The sequence below is a fragment of the Onychomys torridus genome, chromosome 14 (genome assembly GCF_903995425.1).
Source record: "Onychomys torridus chromosome 14, mOncTor1.1, whole genome shotgun sequence".
In the NCBI taxonomy this organism is placed as follows: Eukaryota; Metazoa; Chordata; class Mammalia; order Rodentia; family Cricetidae; genus Onychomys; species Onychomys torridus.
This window is the reverse complement of record NC_050456.1, coordinates 13,551,748-13,569,506: the sequence shown is the minus strand read 5'-3', so window position 1 is coordinate 13,569,506 and position 17,759 is coordinate 13,551,748. Positions and strand designations below refer to the sequence as shown.

The 17,759-nt window shown below is 40.4% G+C and overlaps 1 protein-coding gene across 29 annotated transcripts in view; it reads right to left on the bottom strand.

The window, feature by feature from the left end:
• Nrcam (neuronal cell adhesion molecule) overlaps window positions 1-17,759 on the bottom strand; it is a 273,738-nt gene that overhangs the window by 207,212 nt on the left and 48,767 nt on the right. For 27 of the 29 annotated variants that reach the window (XR_004946479.1, XM_036205413.1, XM_036205418.1 and 24 more), the window contains exon 2: window positions 4,715-4,868. The gene's annotated coding sequence lies outside the window, so the exon portion shown is untranslated. Of the gene's footprint in view, window positions 1-4,714; window positions 4,869-16,253; window positions 16,273-16,337; window positions 16,366-17,759 lie in introns of those variants that run through there. The other 2 variants (XM_036205414.1, XM_036205415.1) reach the window with 2 other exon arrangements.

The following is a 17,759-nucleotide window of genomic DNA, read 5'->3' as shown; positions in this document are numbered from 1 at the left end:
ATAGATCCCTCGGGGATAATGAATCCAGCTTATATGATGGGAAAATGTGAAGAGTCATTAATTCATATTATGCTGCTTTGCTCTTCTATCAGCTACTGGAAAAACAAATTCTCTAAGCACCACTCTCATTTCAGCATGGCCAGCAAGATACTAGCATGATAGCTGGGGCTCAGAAGTTAATAATAAGCCTGAACGAGGAATAATTTTGAGAGTACCCAAATGACAAAAGGCAGCAGAGAGGGAAAACTCAAATGCTACAGGATGTTATCTGATTAGACATCCATTGCCATTGTCCACTAGCAACACGGTGAATGAATTGCTGATGTGAGGTCTATGACCTCTGTGGTGGGATTGAGTTTGCACCAAAAGTAAGTGGCTCAGCATTTCCTTTCTTCTTTATAAAACTGCACACAACAGAGGGCAGAGGATAGCAAATTTTCCTGCTAAAAGTTACTTGAGCTCATTGAAATACTGCCCAGTCAGAAATGTCAGCCCGTCAACTCACCCATGACTGCAAATTTCCAACAGCTCCCCTCTCAAAATCCTCATCTTCAGAATCCTGTTAGGATTCTTGAAACCTACTTCAGACTCTAGGCACTTTTAAGTGCCAACTCCAAAATTAACATAAACTGAACACATTGCTTTTGTTGTTGTTACACACACACACACACACACACACACACACACAGGTATTTGCAGCACTCTCCTGGAATCTGGGCAGACAGCAGTCACCCCATCCTGTTACATTCTGTACTTCCCCTATCTAAGACACTACCACCATCAAGCCAGAAAAATGGTGGTGAGAGCTAGCTTCCCCATTGATAATGCCATGTCATCTTGTGCCCAGTCTACAATAACTTCCACATCTGTTCATCCCAGTTCATGCTGCTCCATGCAATGTAGCCAAGCAAACCTTCAGCACAAGCCACTGTTTCCCCATAGCTTCATTTCCTTTTCTACAGCATATGCTGTTTCCAATTAGTTCTATAGACAAAACCCCATAAAGGACCTTGTGTCTCAGAGGGATCAAGTTGATGTATCTGTGACACAGAAAGTATGAGTGAGACAGAAAAAGACAGAGGAGACAGAATAAAAAGAGAGAGCCAAGACAAAGAGGGTGAAACGAAGAAATAGCCCCATGCCTTGCACATATGCGTGGAAACTCATTTTCCTCCTGGCAGCCTTGGGGGTGAGTGAATCATGTGTTTCACACACACCCTGATGACTTAGAGCCTACTGTTTTCACAGTCAAGAACGGCTATCCCATGAAGTACACAGAATAACTCATTGTCTTCACGACCACCTACTGCTTGCATGCATATGCCATCATTCTGAGTTACAGTGACTCAGCTTTTCCACAGATTCATTTTCTATACATAAAACCCACAGCGGACTTCAGTGTAATTGAACAAATCAGAAACATCTTCTGCTTACAGACATTAGTTCTGAAAACACTAGGGCCTTTTTTCCAGCTAGAATTTAAATACAGGTGGCTTGATTGTGACCCAGTGTTCCATTTTAGTGGTGGAAACAGTATAGAAAAAGAGAGGGTAACAAAAACAAAGTTTGTGGTAGAACTAAAAGGAGTCATAAAAGTAAGATTATAAAGCATTAAGCACAGCCTTGAATATTAAAGTAAAATCTGTTTGGTGAATTTAGAGCAACTAGCCAAAGTAATTGCCCACAGTGTAAACCAGCTCCTGATTCAATTCCCTAGTTTAATATGTCCAGATAATTCACTCTATGCAATTCAAAGAGGTTTGGGATGAAGGAGAGAGAAGAACAGGACACTGTAGGAGGCCAGTGTATTTCCAGAGACCAAGACGCTAGTGCCCTCTGCCAGCACCAAGGCAGTTACCAAATTCTGCTTTAATTCAATTTTCTGTGTTTCAAAAGGAGAGTGAGAGCTGAGCCAATCCTGGAAGGGTGATAATGCAGTGTACCATAAAGACTGAAATGGTGAGGTTGGTAATGTTCCAGTACATCTGAAGAAAATAAGTCAGTAAGCTAATCAAGACCACAATAATTCAATAAAAGTCACTCAAAATAGTACAATTGTAAGTATTATTTGAATTTAAAATTTTTACCCATGGCATTCCCTCAAAGAAGGCTCTGAGTAATGAATGCCTAAAGTCTAACAGGGGGGGCACTTACTCTCAAACACTGAGGCCTCTGTTATGACATATCCTTCTACCATGTTCAGGGTGGATGCTAGGAATACCAAGGGGTGGAATTAGTACCACCCTACTGAAGAATTCAAGAAAGGCCCTGGGTCTCCTATAAACAATGTCCAAACACTGTGCTAGGCAATGAAAATCAGGAATTGACAAGAGACCATCATGATTAATACTGAAAAGGAGTTATACTTGGCAACTGGCACTGATGGAAATGGAGAATGATAGTGAATTGTAGTGCTCCTAAAATGTAAGTGTTTGTGTCATTTGTAAACGATGTTTTAAAGTTCTTTTTTTCAAACTAAAAAGGCTTCCAAGTTGGTCCCTAAGAAACATCCTGTTCTACTGTGCTAAGAAAACAAGATCAATAAGTACATATACAAACAAAAGAACAAGTAATGTTAAAATGGAAATTGTTAAGATCGTGAGCTGTGTCAAATGTATGAAGAAATAACATTGAACACTTAAGTACTAATTTAAATTACATTTTAAAAAAGATTTGTAGTTTTTGCCTTCTTTGGATCTTGTTATACTTCCTTTCAGTTTTCATATTTTGCGGTACTAGATATTGAAGCCAGGGTCCCATAGATGCAAGGTTGGCACTCCGATTCTGAGCTGTGTCCCTGGCTGGTGGTTTGGATTGTATGTGTCTCTAAAGAGTTCATGGCTAAAGGTGTGGTTGCTAGTTTGTGGGCCTGTAGAGAGGTAGGGCCTTTAGGAGGTAAGGTGTAACAGGAGGACGTCAGGCCAGCAGGGACATGCCCTGGAAGATGATATTGTTATCATAGACCCTTCCTCCATCTCTTGGTTTACCAGTCACCCTGAGGAAGCAGCTTTACTCTACCACATACTTCCCATCATGCTTTCTGCCTCACCACAGACCCAACAGCAACAGGGCCAGGTGACCACAGACTGAAACCTCTGAAACTTTGACCCAACCAAATCTTTCCTCTGTGTAAATTGGTTTCCTCAAGGGTTTTCTTATTGTAGCAACAGAAAACTGACTAAAGATGATCGATAATTTCAACATTTCTAGACCCAGTTTCCCTTTTTATCTCCACCTTATCCTTCCAGCTACCTGATGAGCTTTTTCACCTAGATATTCCCCACTGACTTTGAAGCCCTGGTGTCATCACAAATGTTCTACTTGCCCCTTGTGTCCCCTGTATGTTTCCATCATGTTCTTTGTCTTCCTAGTCAGAAACCCAAAAGTCTTAAGTCCTGATCTTTTCCCTCCTAAGCACAATCAATCTCCAAATCTAGCATATTCTCACTTCTTCAAATAACTCTCTTGTTCTGTTCCTTACCACTCCTATTAAAATTCTATTTCTCCAAAATATTCCCTAGCTTATTCCAAAATCAATCTTCCCTTCTTTCAGTCTTGCTAAATCCTCTTGGATTCTCTTTACTCACTCTAGAGCAACACACCTAAAGTGCCCACAACTTTCAGCTTGAAGCACCTCAGAGTCTTGGTGTGTCACCCTCACCATATACACATGCACTGGAATGTAAAATTCCACATTGCTGTACAGCTCACTGCTTTCCCTTTGGGGGTTCACAGCCCTACCCCACTGCTCCTGCTTGCACCTCTCTCTCTATCTCTGCTATTTATGTGGTTCATTTATGTTCATCTTTCAAAAGCCATTTCCAGACTCATCTCCAGGAGCCTGCTTTACCACACACCATCCTCCAGATTTGGGGTACACTTGATGCTTGTTGCAGTCTTCAATGTACCATCAATATGCTTGTATCCTACTGGAGTTGGTCATTTTTTTTGATAGATCTATCACTAATATTTGAGAGATACTTGTTGAGTGCTATCAATACTTTATGAGAACATAGCAAGGTTTACTGATAAACTCGGGGGAAAGCACATTAAAAGGTTTGAGAATATTTGGGAAGGTTATAAATAATTGTAAATAATACTGATTAGTTTTCTTATTATCTAAAAATATTTAGGCTTACAGTATGCTTTCATATAATCTAAGCCATTTGAGCCTTGGCAGGCCAGGTATGGCATGTATAAAGGCTGACAGACCCTAGCTACATAAGAATTCTCAGCAATAAAGCAATACTACTGTGCTTTGTTTGTTTGTTTTGTTTTGTTTGAGGGGGTAGAGCTGTTTAATTTTAGATAAAGTCTCACTGTGTAGCTCTAGCTGGCCTGGAACTATGCAGACCAGACTGACATTTAACACACAGAATTCTGATTGCCTCTGCCTTCAGTGATAGGATTAACGGTACGCCACCACACCCAGCTATATTGCAGTCTTTTGTTGCTGTTGCTTTATGGATGTGCATAAGAGTTAATATATATTCTCAAATGTGTCTTCATAGATCAAAGTTTTACTTAAAATAACTTCCAATTTTGCTAAAATAACCAATTTATTTACAACTAAAATTTCTCCCCCAAAGAAAGACTCTTCATTTCATACAGAGAAGTCTCAGAATCAGTTCCCTGATTCTTTAAAAAAGTGGATTGTGACAGACAGACCCATTAATCTAACTACTAAGGATAAAAAGAGGTCATCTACTCTCACCTTCAGAAGATCCACTGGTCAGAAACCTCCCAAGGCGTCCTTGATTTATATGTCCTCCTTTTCTCAGGTTGACATTAACAGCTGGCAGTAGCCTTGGTCAAAGCCTTCAGCAAGCAGAGGTACTGGGTGTCACTGGAGACTATCACAGAAATCCCTGAGAAGGAAAAAAAAACCCACAAAGGAATGTAAACTATTGGGGGTCAGCCAATTCTATTAAGCTGAGATTTCCTCTTTATTATTAACCTAAAATAAACAAGGGAACTTAATACATATGAAATTCTATTATTAGTTTCAACCAAACATTATTGCATTTCCAGGCATTAGTAATTCTAAGAACTTGAAGCAATTTAAAGGACAAGGGTAATGAAAAAAAGGTAACTTAATTCCAATTACCTTTCAGTGTGGCAGAGAAATCTGAATTACTTCTAAATAGAAGCAAACAACTGTGCATACTAATCAAAAAAGAAAAAAAAAAGGACTGGATCTTATTCTTCTCTACTACTTCATGGTAATACATCAACACATTATATTCTTCTGGCAAGAATCTCATACAGGCTCAAAAGAACCAACAATGAAGAACTCAGCATTTGATCAAGGTTGACAATGCCAGAGATTTCGCAACGCAATTCCATTTTAGAGATGGTTTTGAAGGTGATAGAAAATATGGCAACCAGAAATAAAGGGGTTGCTGAGCACACTGTAGTAAGAAAAAAACACGTAAGGTATTATGGTACTAAACAGAACGAAACCTTAATTAAATGAATCCACCAAGCAGAAGTGCTTGAATATTGTGTGTATTTAATACCTCTCTTCTACCAGAAAGTTAAAACCACAGACAGGGTTGTTTAGAAAGTCACTGTTACCAGAACTGTAGACCACAAAGAGAAGAGCTGAAGTGGGAATTCCAGACCCTTTTCCATGAATAGCATGAAGGTGGGCAGGCTGGGAAGATGGCTCAGTGGAACAGCATGCGTGGTGAAGGCCTGAATACCCAGAACCATGTTAGGTTGCCCATAATAGTTCGTGTCTGTAATCCTAGAATTCCTCCAGTAACATGGGAGGTGGAGACAGAAAGCCTCCATAACCTCTCAATTCAAACCTGGTATGTGTGGCCACACACAAAAGCTCCTGCCTCAAATAAGGTACAAGGCAAGGGTCTAATTTTCAGACTGTCCTCTGACTTTGTCATCTATTTGTCTTTTCTGTGTCAACTCGTTCTTACATTGAAAGGAGAAACAGAAGCATTGCAGTACTCTTGGATTTTATCTGTATTTGTTTGTCAGAGGGTTAATATTTTACGGAGTGATTAGTAAAGGCTGAATGCTGAATACTCAGTTCTGTTTCAGCTCAGACAATTACCAGAAGAGTCATTACCAAAATCCGCCCTACATGACTCAGTCCATCTGATGTCTAATTCAAATGTGGCACTGGAGTCTCTGGAATGTCCTCTGTAATAACTTCAGATGATAAACAGTCTTATACATATCTTCCTTCAAGTGAAAGAAGGATCTGTGCTGTTGTTTGCTAATATACCTCATGTATACTACATAAATCATTCCTTTTCTTGAACGGCATTGCTACTGACTATAACAAAATCTAATTTATAAATATTTCACACATTAAATTGACTTTGGTTAAGAAGCTAATGCAAGGACATTACTGTCTCTGAAATACAGGCATATTTTAATTCCATTATATTACAATCATCTCCAGGGCTCTTTATAATAGTAACATAAAGGGTGATTTTCATTAGACAGTGCTGGAAAGAAACCAAAAAAATGGCAAGAAAAATAAACCACAGGTAATGGGAGGCTGGAACATCATTGAGTCTAACCATCTCTCTGTCATGTTTACGAAGCTCCACATAGAGCTGAATCTCTCATCTTATATTTGTACCTCACTGGTTCCAATTCCTCCCCCAGGAGCCAGACTCAGAATCACATTCTGATGTGAACATCCCAATAATAGCCAACTGTCCAGAAAAAGAAGGATGAGCTGTTTCTTTAGCAGAGTCAGCCAATGATGGGGCTCAGGAGCACCACTGAGGTGGGTGGATAGCCCACTAAAGAGCTTCCCACAGAACTCTGTGTTCTAGAAAGGTGACTAAGTTTGGTTACTCTGGAGTTTGGGTAGTCTACTGAAGATACAGGAGAACCTATGAAGGGGGAAGCAGAAAAGACAGAAGAGAAATGGGAAGCAGACAGTACCTGGTGTTATCTCAACCTGCAGCTTCCTACCTTCCAGATCTAAGCAGGAACTATGGAATGAATCCCTCTTGCTTAGGGTGCTGGTGATTAATATCTCTTTTCATGGGTCTTTTTGTTAGAATTGAGTTCTTAGATTTTGTATCCATTTATGTTCAAAGCATTTGACATCCCAATTCTGGTCTTACAGAATGGGTGTTATGCCCTTCACCTTCACATCATCCACAAATGAGAGAAGTACACAGTCAAGAATGGATTCATACTACAGCAGTATAAAATGAATAAATACAAACTGGATAATCAACAAAGACAAATATGTCCTTCTGTCTTGGTTGTTACTAAAAATGAACAAATTCCAATACTACAAATCATCCTAACGATATAAAATGCTACTTCAGCTGATAGATAAAGGTTTCAGCCCTCAACTAGTTAAAGACTGGAAAACCCAGAATTATGTCTAAGAAACAGTCAAGAAAATAAGGGGGTAGCTGAGAAAACTGTCAGCATGAACTTCACAGTTATAGCAACCAACTGTGCAGTGGACCAAGGAGTCACGTTTGAGAAACATATTGCAGAAACAGAGCCAGCAGGTTAGTTTCAGCCTTCCCTGAGGCGATCATGGAAATTAGAAAAATCTGTCATTTTAGATCCTCTGGTATACCCTGCCAAAGTGCAATTGTTTTCCTAAGATATCAACTGTATTGTCTAACTTAGCTTCCGGGAAGCCTTGTGGATCTCCCATGACAGTAAATGGCCCCATGGCCTTTTGAAGTTCCATGTCTGGTCTTCCTAGTTTTGTCTCCAGCCTCACTGTCAAGCTGGACAGTTCCCAGAGAAACCCAGTCCCTTTTTTTCTAGTCTGACTAGAAACCTCCCCTGGCTGGTTCTCAGTGCTTTGAAGGGCCTGCTGGGCCAGCCTATAATGAAAGCATATGAGGTGGCAAGGTGTAGGGCCCTGGAACCCCAATTTTGGGTAACTGTTGTCTGCTGGCCGACCTTGACCAGATGTCCTCCCTGTGCTGATTCCCTGCCGGTTTCCTTCTTACTGAACGCTCAGCTCACCAGAGGTTCTTTGTTTGAGTATCCTACATTTGGTGTAAACAGCTTAGATGCAAAAATGTAGAACATTTGGTAGTGAACTTCTGCCCTCCGGGGTTCCTCCATTGTGCTGTAAGCCTGTATTTAAGGTTTCCTCCCTCTTTCAATAAACGGCATTTGGCATTCTGCTGGGGCAAATGACCCGCTGTCTCTTCTCTCTGTTTTTTAATCCACAGCCCCTGGCTCAGACAAGGTGAATGGGTGGTGGTGGTAGTGGGCACTACCACAACAGTAAGGATATAACTCAGCTGATAAAGTGCTTACCTTAAAAGCACTAGGGTGTGAGTTCAAGGCCCAGAACTCACATTAAAAGAGGCTGGGTGTGGTGACACATGCGTGAAGTCTCAGTGCTGGGGAGACAGAGACAGGTAGATCACTGGGATTTGCTGCTGGCTAGCCAGACTGGCCTATTTGGAGAGTTCCTGGTCTCAATCAAAGCTAAAACAAAAACAGAAGTAATGTCTGGTGTCCAAGGCATGACACCTGAAGTTGCCCTCTGACCTCCCCATGCACCTGAGTGCACATGTACACCCCACACTCATAAACATCCACACACAGAAAAGCACACAGTGTGTGCGTGATGGATCTCGCACCATCAGTGTTGATCAGGTAGAGGCATTCTTGGCATGCCCCTTTTCCTCAGATGTGGCGAATCATTATTCAGTCATTTACACTACAACGCTTCCTTTAAATTCATAATGGTGAGGCCCTGCTACAAGCTGCAAAACACGCTTGTGCTGGAAATAAGACCCAGCGGCTTCTGCTAAAATCAGGTAAAATACCATTTTATGTCCGCAGTACTTTGAGTTTCTTTTTTCTACAGTGATTCTCACTTGATACTGCAAAACAACTGCCTTGCTCTTCAGATTAAAAACTAGCAAGCATCCCTCCTCTCACGCCTTGCTTCATCCCAGCCTCCAACCCTAGCAGCCATCCCCTGATAATCCAAATCCTCTCCTGCGAGGGCAACAAGAAAGCTGAAGGCAGATCCACGTGTCTTCTGCACCTCCAGATTCAATCCACCCCTAGTCTCATCCCCAGCTCTGTAGCAGGAAACCTAATGCAGTCTTTCTTTCCTCTCTGACTCCAATCTTCCTTCCCCCAACTCATCCCAGTATCCCAGACTGTAACACTAGCAGGCATTCCCTGTCAGCACACCAGCTGAGCAGGCCAGAGAAACTGGTAAGCTAACTGTAAGACATTCATCATTCTCTCCTCTCCCCCAAAACCAATCACCCAGTCCCATCCCTATCTTTGTGACAGAACACCTGCTGCAGCCTGCCTTCCTCCTCTGCCCACATCTCCTGTAGATCCACAGATCTTCCCCTCGAACAGCCTCCTCTCCACTTGTTGCTTTATCCTAGCCACAACTCCCTCACTCCCTGCTAACACACAGACCACTCCCGCCAGGGAAGTAGGTATGCTGTCTACAGATCTTCCTCTCTCCTTATATTCCTCTAGATCCAATATCCCAGTCTCATCAGTAGCACCCTAGCAGACCCTCTGGGCTGATGTCTCTTCATTGTCTCCCCCATTCTAAGAAGATGAAATGCATAGATCCTGGGGGAACACTGTTCTCCTTCCTCCTGTGAATTTCTTCGGACTCCTAGCCCATCCCTATTCCTAATTGTCAGCTCCCAATACCCAGAAACACATTTAACCTGGAAACCTAAGTGGCCACAACTATCACATCCAAAGAAAACATCCTTCCAGGCAACACATGTACATCACACTCTCCAAAAATCTAGAGAGTAAACAGAAACAAAGGAACAAAACACCCACCCAACAAAGACAAACCCAGAAATCAGCACCTAAACATATAATCATCCCAATTCCAGATGCCTGGATGTCAGCATAAAAACCCAATCAATAACAGGGCAATATGTCTCCACTAGAGCCCAGCTATCTTACCACAGTAGGCCCTGCATATTCCCATATAGCTGAAGCACAAGAAAAAGACATCAAAACCATCTGTACGAAAATGACAGAGGTCCTGAAAGACGACATTAATAAATCCCTTTAAGAAATGCAGGAAATACAAAGAGTAGAAAGAAACAAATAAAACTGACAATGGAAATGGACTCAATAAAGAAAACCCAAATTGAGGGAATTCTGGAAATGAAAAAAAAATTAGATTTATTTATTTATTATGTATACAGTGTTCTGCCTTCATGTATGCCTGCATGCAAGAAAAGGGCACTAGATCTCATTATAGATGAGGCATCATGTAGTTGCTGAGAATTGAACTCAGGACCTCTGAGCCATCTTTCCAGCCCCTGGAAATGAAAAACCTAGGAATCTGAACAGGAATTCCATGGGCAAGCTTCACCAATAAAATACAAGAGATGAAAGAGAGATTCTCAGGCATTGAAGATATGAGAGAAAAGATAGATACATCAGTCAAAGAAAATGTTAAATCTAAAATACTGCTGACACAAAATATCCAGGAAATCTGGGATAGTATGAAAAGACCAAACCTAAGAATAACGGCAATAGAGGAAGGAGAAGAATCCCAAATGAAAGGCCTGGAAAATATATTCAGCAAAACCATAGAAGAAAATTTTCCTAACTTAAAGAAGATACTTATAAAGGTACAAGAAGCATACAGAACATCATATAGATTGGATCAGAAAAGAAAGTCCCTTTGGCACATAATAATCAAAACACTAAACAAAGAGAACAAAGAAAGAATACTAAAATCTATAGGGGAAAAAGACCAAGTAACATATAAAGGCAGACCTGTTAGAATTCCACTCAACTCTAAAAGTCAGAAGGCCCTAGATAGATGTGCTGCAGACTCTAAGAGACTACAGATGCCAGCCAAGAGTACTATACCCAGTAATACTTTCAATCACCAGAGACAGATAAAAATAAGATATTCCAAGATAAAGCCAAATTTAAATAATATCTACCTCCAAACCCAAGCCTATACAGAAGGTGCTGGGGAAAAAAGCAACTTAAAAACAAAACAAACAAAAAAAAAAAAAAACAAAAACCTCAACCTAAGGAGGTTATCTAGACCCACAGAAACACAGGAATAAATAATCTCACACCAGCAAAGTAAAAACAAGGAAAGCACACAGACACACACACCACCACCACCAACAAAACAATAGGAATCAATAATCGTTGGTCACTGATATCTCTCATTATCAATGGTCTCAATTCCCCAATAAAAAGACACATACTAACAGAATAGATTAAAAAACAGGATACATCTTTCCACAGTATCCAAGAAACACACCTTAGAATCAAGGATAGATAAATCGGGGTAAAGGGCTAGAAAAAGATATTCCAAGCAAATGGACCTGAGAACCAAGCTGGTATAGCCATTTTAACATCTAACAAAATAGAATTGAAAATAAAACTAATCAAAAGAGATAGAGAAGGAAACAACACACTCATCAAAGGAAAAACCCACCAAAATGGCATTTCAATCCTTAACATCTATGCCCCCCACACAAGGGCATCCAAGTTTGTAAAAGGAAACAACACAACACTACTACACCTTAAATCACATATTGACCTTTCACACTGGTAGTGGGAGAACTCAATACCCCCACTCTAACCAATGGACAAGTCAACCAGACAAAAAGTAAATGAAAAATACTGGACCTAACAGATATAATAAACCAAATGGACCTAACAGATATTTGCAGAACATTTCACTCAAACACAAAAGAATATACCTTCTTCTCTGCACCTCATGGAACTTTGTCCAAAATTAAATGTATACTCAGTCACAAAGTAAGTCTCAACAGATATAAGAAAATAGAAACAGTTCCCTACATCCTATCAGATCACCATGGATTAAATCTGGATATTGACTACAACAGAAAGCTTACAAACTCATGGAAACTGAACAACCCTCCACTGACTGAAAAATGGGTCAAGACAGAAATAAAGAAATTAAAGACTTTCTAGAATCCAATGAAAATGAATACACAGCATACCCAAACTTACTGGACACAATGAAAATAGTTCTAAGAGGCAAGTTCATTACACTAACTGCCTATATTTTTTTTAAATGGAGAGATCGCATACTAGCAACTTAATAGCACATCTGAAAGCTCTAGAAGAAAAAGAAGCAATTACTTTACACCAAAGAGGAGCAGAAAGAAAGGAACAATTACACTCAAAACTGAAATTAGAAAAACTGAACAATACAAAGAATCAGTGAAATAAAGGGCTGATTCTTTGAGAAAACTATCAAGATAGACAAACCCTCATCCAAATTATCTTAAAGACAAAGAGAGAATATCCAGATTAATAAAATCATAAATGAAAGGGGAACACAACAACAGACACTGAGGTAATCCAGAGGATCATAAGGACATACTTTAAAAATTGTTATTTCAGCATATTGGAAAATCTAAAAGAAATGGATAATTTTTTGATAGGTACCACTAACCAAAGTTAACTCATGATCAGATAAGCAATTTAAACTTATAACCTCTAGTGAAATAGAAGCAGTCATTAAAAGTCTCCCATCCAAACAAAGCCCAAGGGCCAGATGGTTTTAACTCTTAATTCTATTAGACTTTCAAAGAAGAGTGAATGCCAACACATCTCAAATTATTTTACAAAATAGAAACAGAAAGAACATCACCAAATTCTTTTTATGAGACCACAGTTACTCTGATACCCAAACCACATAAAGAACCAACAAAGAAAAAGAATTACAGACCAATTTCCATTATGGACATAGATGCAAAAATATTCAATAAAATATTTTCAAACAAAATCCAAGAACACATCAGAAAGATCACTCACTATGATCAAGTATGCTTCATCCCAGAGATGCTGGGATGGTTCAATATATAAAAATCAATAAATGTAATCTACCATGTAAACCAACTACAAGAAAAAATAACATGATCATCTCAGATACAGAAAAGGCCTTTGACAAAAATCCAAAACCCTTCATGATAAAGTCCTGGAAAGATTAGGGATAACAAGGGACCAAAACATAATTAAAGCTGTTTACAGCAAGCCTATCGTAACAAACTAAAAGGAGAGAAACTCAAAGCAATTCCACTAAAGTCAGGAACAACATACAGTTGTCCACTCTCTCCATACCTATTTCAATATAGTACTTGAAGTCTTAGCTAGAGCAATATAGACAACTGAAGGGAATCAAGGGGATACAAATTGGAAAGGAAGACATCAAAGTATTGCTATTTGCAAATGATATGGTAATGGCCTAAAAATTTTACCAGGGATCTCCTACAGCTGACACACATCCATCAAAGTAGCTGGTGGGAGTGGAAACTTTTACATCAGCCTGTGGAAACCAATATAGCAGTTCTTCAGATGGGTGGGAATCAATAAACCTCAAGATACAGATATACCACTCTTGGACATATACCCAAAGGACATTTCATCCTACTGCAAGGACACATGCTCAACTATGTTCATTGCTGCCCTATTAATAGTATCCAAAAACTGGAAACAACCTAGATGCCACTCAACAGGAGAATGGATAAAAACAATATGGTTCATTTACACAATGGAGTATTACTCAGCTCTTGAAAATTATGGCACTATGAAATTTGTATACAAATGGATAGATCTAGGAAAAATCATCCTGAGTGAGGTAACCCACACTCAGAAATGTAAATATGGTATTATTCACCTGTATTTGGATATTAGGCATTATATAAACAATAAACAATCTATAATCCATAGACCCAGACAGGTTGGGTGTAGAGGAAATGACTAGAAGAGGACACATGGATCTCTCTGGAAGGGGAAAATGGAATAGATTTTATATTTAGATGGGGGTGGAAAGGGACAGCAACATGAGGATCCAGGGGGGAGAAGGGAGATGGGGTTGGGGGAAAGAATGTGGGAAGAGACCATTGGAATTTGAAGGATAATAGGGAAATCTTATGAAGTGGAAACTTCCTAAAATATATGAAGACAATCCTAATTGAGGTTTCCTAAAAAAGGGGAATACAGAGTCCCAACTAGCCATCTCTTGTCACTCAACTTCCAGTACCAGGACTGAGTTGCATTCAATTGAGATTTTGGCCAAGGGGATCCCATAGAACTCTCCAAAGAATCCAGGCTATTGCTAAGACTGTGGGTTTCTCTCCACAAACTTACAGCAGCTAACATTACTGAGGACAAGATCCACACAACTCATTGAACATGGAGCAGAAGAGGTGGCTCCTACATGGAGCCTTCATCCCTATACTCTAGTGTCTTTGGTATGGGAAGATACTCTGCAGGCTCCCAATAGAGAAATGTAAACATCAACCCAGCCACAGAACCTTTGACCTACAATCCGTACTCCCTGAAAGATATGCTAGAACAAGGGTGGCTTAGAACTTGTGGGAGTAGACAACCAATATCTGATTTGACTTATGGCCCATTCCATGAGACAGAACCCATACCCAACATTGCTTGGGTGACCAAGTACCAGAGATTAGATAGCCTGAAGACCTAGGATATAACCAAACACTACTGGTCATGTGAGTGTGTGTGTGTGTGTGTGTGTGTGTGTGTGTGTGTGTGTGTGTGTGTGTGTACATACATATAATTCTGCTTTACTCATAGATCAGTGCCCTTTTCAATCATCATCAGAGAATTTTCCTCCTGCAGCAGACAGGAACAGATTCAGAGACCCACAGCCAGACATTACGTGGAGAGAGAGTCCTTGGAAAACACAGCTCTAAATTGGATGTCTCCATCAACTTTGTCCCATCAGTGCTCAAGGAACCCCACAGAAAAGGAAGAAAGAATGTGAGAGTCAGAGGGGATGGAGAATACCAGTGGAACAAGGTCCTCTAAATAAACTGAGCAAAGCTCCTATGGACTCAGAGTCTGAAGCAGCAAGCACAGGCTTGACATGGGTCTGCACCAGGTCCTCTGTGTATATATTATAGCTTTCAGTTTAGTATTTTTATGAGACACCTAAGTGTGTGAACAAGTGGGTCTCTTGTTCTTGTGCCTGCTTTGGGGGCATTTTTTCTTCTGTTGGGATGCCTTGTCCAGTTTTGATGTGATGGTTTTTGCTTTATCCTATTATATTTTATTTTGTCATGTTTGGTTGTTATCTCTTATAATCCTGTTCTTTTCTAAAGAGAGACAGAAAGAGAATGGATCCCAAGGGGGAGGGAGGCAGGAAGGATCTGGGAGGAGTAGAGGGAGGGGAATTGTAATCAGGATATGTTGTGTGAGAAAAGAATCATTTTTTCAATAAAAGGAATAAAAAACAAGAACTACAAAACAAAACAAAAACTAACAACACCTGTTTCAGGGTTGGAGAGATGTCCCAGTGGTTAAGAGTGCTTATTGTTCTTCTGGAGGACTTGCACTGAGCCTACATGGCAGCTCACAACCAATGACTCCAGGTCCAGGGTATCAAATCACCTCTTCTGACCTTCCATATCTTCCTGCATGCCCATGGTGTATAGAAACTCATAAAAACAGATAACTATGTTCATGTTCATACAAATAGATAACTAATATATTATTTTTAATTTTTAATAGCTTCTCAGTAATATAGATAGAAAGTGACAAAGTCAGAGCTCAAAGTGTCTTGTGCTTATTCCTAGCCCACATCCCATCCCTGACCCAAAGCTTCTTCCATTGACTGTGTAAATAAAACAAGTCCACAGAAGTATGTGGGTGCTTATTCCTGTCTGGTTGCAACTGGATTCAGCTACATCTGTTTGATCTTTCTAACAACCTTATGACATAGGCATCCTCACCGTCACATCTGCCAGATGAGAACACTAAGGCACAGAACCTGAACTCATGAGCCAAGGATGCGTGGTTAGTTAAGCGGCAGAAAGTGAGAGACCCACAAGAGCTCTGCCACCCAGAAGAATGTGGAGGAAGCTGTTGGATCTGTTGCTAGGAAGAAGCCTAAGCAAGTTGTGGAACGTTCTCTGGCATTTCCAGAACAGTGAGACTTTTCTTCTCTTGCAAATCCTGTGAGAAGACATTGGCATTGGAGATGAGAAATGATGGCAATTCCAAGAAAAGAAGGAAATGTAGTTCTTCCCTTCCCCTCTCTGCTGTGGTGAGGGACATGTGGGTGAGGGATGTGACTTGGCAGCACACAATGCTTTCAGCATGAGTACCATCTGCTGCTTTAAAGCTGGCTATGTATACTTTTGGTTATTTAAAAGTCATTGGACAGATCGTATTTGTGGGGTAAAGTGGAAAGTATAGGCCTTTGGCATGCACAGCATTCGATTCATGGTTTGTGATTTGGGAGGGGATACCTGGGCGGCTCATGACGTTCAGGGGACAGTTGGGTAGGACAGCAGTTTGTGTTGTGCATAGTCACTAGCTGCATTTGCACTCACCATTCATGCAGTGTTCCTTGTTCCATGTCTACAAGTTAAAAAAAAAAAAGGAAAGAGTTAGGGAGAAGTGGTCCAGTATTCAGTGACTGACCTCCATGACTAAAAGCTTACAAAACAATACCTGTTTTCGTTCTCACAATAACCCTTTAGCTGGATGATTACAAGGGTGCTATGTATAGATGTATTAAGGCATGGACTCGTGTTTCTACTAAAGTAATTCAACAAGCAAATGCACAAACAAAGACCATGTAAGGAGCAAAAGCCACTAAATGAAAGAGGAAAACTTTAGGCTAAGAGGCTAAGTTTGAAAAGGCCGTTAACTTTGTATTTATGTGTGCATGTGTGAGTGTTCAGTTGGATAACAGTACATATATGTGTGTACATGGAAACTGGACAATCACAGCTGTTGCTGTTCGAGTGCTATTCACCTTGTTTTTGAGACAGGGTCTTTACTGAGCAGGAACTTCATAAGTTGGCTAAGCCAGCTGACTGGCCAACAAGCTGAAGGGTCCTTCTGCCTCTGCCTCCCTGAAACTGGGATTACAAGCACACATCATCAGGCTGGGCCTTTTCCCTACTCAGTATTTAAGACTTATAGTTTTTTGAGAATTTCACACATGGATATCATATTCACATCATTACTATTTTCTGTTCTCCTCACCCAACTCCTCCCATGTCCACCCTTTACAAAAATTGTTTCTCTCTCTCTCTCTCTCTCTCTCTCTCTCTCTCTCTCTCTCTCTCTCTCTCACACACACACACACACACACACACACACACACACATGCACACACATCTGTATGTGTGTGTAAAATGTGTGTGTGTGTGTGTGTGTGTGTGTGTGTGTACCTAGAGTCCATTTAGTGTGGCCCTTATGTACATGTGTTTATGACTGACTGCTTTGGATTAGATAATCTAAAAGAGGACTACAGAAGACTAGTTCTCTGTCTTTTAGTAGTCATCCACTTCTTGTAGCTCTTCATCTATGAGTGGAGACTTATAAAATGTCCCTTATCCTAGGCAGCACATCAACTGGCATTACTATTCTGTAGGTCTTGTTTGGGGTACTAGACGACAGGAATGCTTGGCTTTTCAAACACGGTTTCTGGGGGTCAAATTCAGGTCTTAATGCTTGCAAAGAAAGCACTTTACCAACTGAGCTTTCTTCCCATCCCCAAAGCTATTAACTTTAGGTCTAAGTTATATACCCCAAATACTAGATACCAGATAGAAATGTGTTCCAGGAAAGAGCCAAGAGCTTCCATAACTCACTCTTTCTGTGTCTCTCTCTGTCTCTGTCTCTGTCTCTCTCTGTCTCTCTCTCCTTGTCTCCCTGTCTCCCTCTCTCTTTCCCTCTCTCTCCCTCCCCCTTCCCTCTCTTCTTCCCTCTCCCCTCTGTAATGAACCTAGGGCTTCATGCAT